Source organism: Pteropus vampyrus, unplaced genomic scaffold (genome assembly GCF_000151845.1).
Source record: "Pteropus vampyrus isolate Shadow unplaced genomic scaffold, Pvam_2.0 Scaffold175, whole genome shotgun sequence".
In the NCBI taxonomy this organism is placed as follows: domain Eukaryota; kingdom Metazoa; phylum Chordata; class Mammalia; order Chiroptera; family Pteropodidae; genus Pteropus; species Pteropus vampyrus.
Genome location: NW_011888956.1, coordinates 1011284 through 1016300, shown reverse-complemented (window position 1 = coordinate 1016300; position 5017 = coordinate 1011284). Strand labels below are relative to the sequence as shown.

At 49.6% G+C, this 5017-nt stretch overlaps 1 long non-coding RNA gene across 1 annotated transcript in view; it reads right to left on the bottom strand.

Annotated features, from left to right (window-relative positions):
- Window positions 1-4254, bottom strand: part of LOC111746101 — a 5087-nt gene extending 833 nt beyond the window's left edge. Inside the window, exon 1 of the long non-coding RNA XR_002782929.1 lies at window positions 1359-4254. This is a non-coding gene — a long non-coding RNA (uncharacterized LOC111746101). The remainder of the gene's footprint in view (window positions 1-1358) is intronic.
- Between the last annotated feature and the right edge of the window lie 763 nt (window positions 4255-5017).

The window sequence follows — 5017 nt, the reverse complement described above, 5'->3', positions numbered from 1 at the left end:
CGGTGGGCTCAGCATCTCTGTAGAACTCGGACAGCAATATCTCCATTTGCCAACTCGTTAGAACTAAAACATTTCATAGAACCCAAAGGAATAGAAAGGGTTGGTGGCAGCTGGGCTTCTGTGGTACCACGGGTAACGAGAACCACAAACGTTTGGCTTTCTGGAGAAAGATGTCCACTGCAAAGAAGAATTTCACTGACGTGCGAGCACAGTACCCTGCCCGCATGCTCTTTAACGAAGAGCTAAACGCACAGCTAACCGCGGTTCAGAGCTCGACGTGCTATTACGAAGCAGGGTCAGAGACCTGCTGGGGAGGGCTGCGCAGTGAACACATCAGGCTTTGCGGGCAGGTGGCCTCTGCAGAAGCTGCTCAGCCCTGTTATGGCACCAAAGGCAGCCACAGACAGGACACACATAAACAGGAGCAGCTGTCCTCCAGGAAAACCTGTTTACAAAAACAGGCTCCAGGCTGGCTTTGGCCCACGCCCCCTAGTGTGCCAGCCCCTGATCTTGAGAATCTGGATTGTGTGTGCAGAAAAGGTCAAGGTCTGGTGGGAAGCCGCAGGCCTAGAGCACATCCCTGGGCGCTCAGATTCTAACTGGCTGTCTCTCACTGTGGGGGGTTTTTGCAGGTCTTCGCATGTTACAGCTAATTGACAAATATGCAGATTCTGTTCTTCCCCTGGCGATTTAATTGACTTCCTTTTCCCACCCCGCAGTTCCGTTCTCAACCCTCCTTCATTCCACACTCATTTGTCTGTTTCAACTTCTTTGGATGGGCTGTCACATCAGCCTGGTTCCTCTCACACCACATGAGTTAAATATAATTTTTCAACATGCATTCATTTTAAATCTATATAATGATTTTATCCTTTTGATTGTGTGCATGCGTGTGTGTGCACGAACACACGTGCGTTTAATGATCAGAAATTATCAGTAGCTTTGAAATGAAGTCCTAATTGAAGTCGAAGCAATATGAAACCACATAGGTGGTGACAGCATCGTGTTTATACAGCATTTGCAAAATCTGTTTCCATAACCATGAGCTCATTGGTTTCTTTCAACACCTCCCTAGGCTCTGTTAAGGCAAATGACTATCAACATTTCATCAACAAGGAAAGTGTGACACACAGAATTTTCGCAAATGCGTTTGCGTGTCTCCTGGGAAAGAAAAATGCTTGGGGGTCACTGCTGAACCGCTCCCTCACTTCGCTGTCCTCCCTGCCCACTCGGTCAGACAGGTATCCCCGCTTTCCACACGCAGCCTTGCAACGAGCTCCTCCGCCTGCTTTTTTCTAAGCAGTAGGAAGATCATAAGTTCGCTGAGCTCCGGAGTTTACTTGGACTGGTTTGTGCACCTGGCTCGTAGGGGATGGATTCAAAAATTAACTAAGATCTAGTTTCCAGACGCTCAGCCCCGGTCATGGGCAAGGTGAAGTTAAGGTTAGTATAGTTTTACAACCGTCAAGGCGATACACGCTTTTTAAAAACAATCTCGTGCACACGGACTTTCTCCTGGCCACAGATAGAAGGCGACCGACACTCGGGGCGGTCGGCGCAGAGAGGCGTGCTGCTGCTGGCCTCACGGGCAGGCTGACATCTAAGGCGGGCAGTCTTTTTCCACGTTGCTTGTGAAAATGCAACTTCAGCCTTAAGCGAACTTCAGGAATAAAACTCAACAGGAGACACGTGACTGTACATACACGAGGTGCCTGGAAAAGCGGGTTACAGCTTTCGCCAGGCCCCTGAACAGGAGCCGAGGGTGAAAGGACGCGAAAGGGAGGACTGAGTCACGGCAGCTGGGAGCACCGTCACAGGGTGCTCGGGTCTCTTGCTTTTAAGCAGGGAGACAGAAGATGGACTGCCAGCTTTCACAGGGCTATGCTGCTGTGACGATGGGTGACAGACAGGACCGAGTATTTCCCAGAATAATTAGAGGGCGATTTTTCGGGGAAAGTGTGTAGTGCTTCTATTTTAGACTCTGAGTTTGATGGAGGAAAATTTAAAAGTAGATGGTCTTGCTCAAGAGCCTACATTCCAACTCAAATTAGTACTCGGTTGGTTAGAGATTTGAAGGAAGCAACAAGCAGATTACAGACTTGAGACTGACTTCTTTGAAAGTTTCTCCAGGGTCCAGTTTTATGTCACTGAGAGTTTGTGTTTGCCTTTCTCTGTTCAAAGATCACTGACACGTGTGTGTGTATACATATATTTTTAATTTTTCAAGAGTCATTTGAGACTTTGTCCTCTAAAATATAAAAGTACCTATTTGTTAACTATGAAGTGTGATATAGTACGTAGGTATATTATATAGTCTAACATTCATACACAGCTAAAGGTTATATAAAATGAAAATTGTGATATTTAGGTTTCTATTGACTATAGGAGATATTTAATATAATTTTTTAAATTGTTCACAGAATGTTAAACGTCTGAAATTCTTTCACTGTGTTTAAGGATGAAACGAAACTCTTTAGACCCTTGTTTGAGTTTTTCCCACGGTTATGATAAGCTGATGAATACTTAAGGAGAAGTCAAACGCATACGATTTCAGATCCACTGAGTCTGGCTCGCAAACAGTTCTGTTAAAAGCATGCTTTTGCCCTTTTTATAAGTAGCCCATTGGGTATCTTCCCTCGATCCTTAAAGAAATCAGAAATAGAAAGTTCCAAATTCCCAGGAACAACTTGACCCCAAAGGTAAAGTTGACTCTGAGGCTTGGAAAACAGGAAATTCTAGATGGTTTCTGGCAAAATGCAGGGCGCCACCTCCCTGCCTCCTCGCAGAGTGTGGCCGAGTCCCCGTCTGTGCACCCCTTCGCAGGCAGGGACCCTCTGCCGGCCAGATTCCTGCTCCAGGAGGAGGAACAGCACAGCAGCAGCTCGGGGCTGAGCCAAAGCTCTGTTGCTGCTTCCACAGCAGAGTGTACAACTCGAAACCCGTGGGGGACAGGACAGTCCCCGGACGCTGGGAATCGCCTTCCGAGTGGGGCGGGTGGGAGCCATCGCACAGAAAAGGACTCCTGTGTGTGTGTGTGTGCGCGCGTGTGCGTGTGTGTGTGTGCGCGGAGCCAGTGAGCACGGCGCGACTTCTGCCGGTCGCCAGGTAAACGCGGCCGTGCGCTGGGCAGGGCGGGGCAGTTTGGACACACTCCCTCCTTTGTTATGGTGGGTCCTGAGATGGGGAGCACAGAGCCCCTCCTCTCCAGCCCCAAGGAAGAACCCGGGCAACGCCATCGGCAGGGACCAGAGGGCAGAAGGAGTGGGTGTGTTTGACATTCCGTGAACGCTGGCAAGTCCGGCCAGTCGTCACGCTGGTGAAAACCAGATCTGCTTATTGTTTTGCTCCGTGAGTAAGTCGGCAAAGAAATGCGGGTGTGAGTGTTTGGGAAGAAAACAGACTTCCACGCGTTGAGGTCATTGTTTTCATTGTCGAAGTGATTACTGAGCTCCTAAAATTAAAACAAAGTAAAAACAAAAACAAAAACAAAAACAAAAAAACAAGCCCGTGTCCTCCATCCCCCGATTGACTGAAAACAGAAGACTCTGCGGCCAGTTGAGGTGGGCTGTGCTTCCTGAGACCCTCATTGGTATTTCAGTGTGATGAGCCTGAGGGCTGTTAACATGCAGCCAGCCTTTCAGAAAGTCCCAAAAAGGAATGCGGTGAGCTGGGGTTTGCAGCGTTAGAATTTAACTGAGCATGCCAGCTTCTCCTCCCCCACAATAGGTCACCCTGAATCACAGTTTTGTGGTTATTCTCCTCAAACAGGCAGGCACTTGGTGGTTTGTCTTTTGTTTAATTTGTTACAAGATCACACAAGATATTTTCAACAGAGTTTCGGAAGGCATCTCGAGAAGTCTGCGGAAACGGGCTGAATCATCTATCCCGACAGCCCCTGACATCTGACCCCGCCTCGCCCTCTCGTGTCCTGGGAGAAAGTTCTCAGCCTCAGTTAGATGTAGGAGCAAAGATGCAGACGCGGCCTTAGGGCCTGGGCCTCGGGCAGCGATGGGAAGTGCGTGGGACGCAGCTGACCGGTTGCTTTGGGACCTCAAGGCTGAAACCCAAATGAACATGCTATTATGGCAAAATGACTGTGTGAGGGAGCCGCTGCTAAAAATGACAATCGAGGAGGGGCGGGCCGCATTCCGATCGTCTCCGTGTCATCGTCACAAGGTGTGGGCCACGCGAGTTTCATGTCTTTTTTTTTTTTTTTTTTTAAGTTCAGGTTCAACACATTTCTCTCTAAATCTACAGAGCAGGTTGTGTTCCTTCCGGCCTGGGCCCTGACCCTTCCATTAGAGGAGGCGCTAATTTGCTTGCTCCTGGGCCAGCCCAGAGAGAATTCGGCTTTTTGCTTTATAACAGGATTGGGCTTCAGGCTTCTAACTTTTGATTTCTGGTCCTCAAAATAGAATCAACCGCAAAGGACGAAAGGAACACAGGGAGTGGATGCATTGCTTGGTGTTTTGACACCATCTCTTTTCATAGGAGAGCCACATTTCAAGCAGAGAGGTGTTTCCCCTTTTCAAAAAATGCTTGTGAAACGCGTGACTCATGATCCCGCCGTGAACAGCCAAGAGGTTCCACAGAGCCCCAGGCGGCACTGAGCAGGGCAGGGCACACGCTCTAGACCTCGCAGAGCCAGTCCTTCTCGCTTGGTCCAAAAGGGATGGGGGAGTGCAGGGGCCTCCCCCACTCCCAAAGGCTGTTCCCCTGTCTCAGAGACAAAGGGAACCGCCCAGGGAGGATTCCTGGACAAGGTCAGGACCTCCGCACCTGCCTCTGACGTTGGGAGGCAGGCGAGAGCTTCCTCTTGTTTGAACAGTGTCTCAGAGCATGACGTGGGCGCGGACGGCAGAGAGGCACTAACACCTCAGTTACCGGGGGAGAAAGACGGACAGGTTTTCTGGGGCAACGAACCCCAAGTAAGGAAGCGCTCTGTCTCTCGCTCCCAGAGCGGGGAGAAAAAGCCAAGGAGACTTCCCCTCGCACGCCCAGAGACACCGCCTTCAAA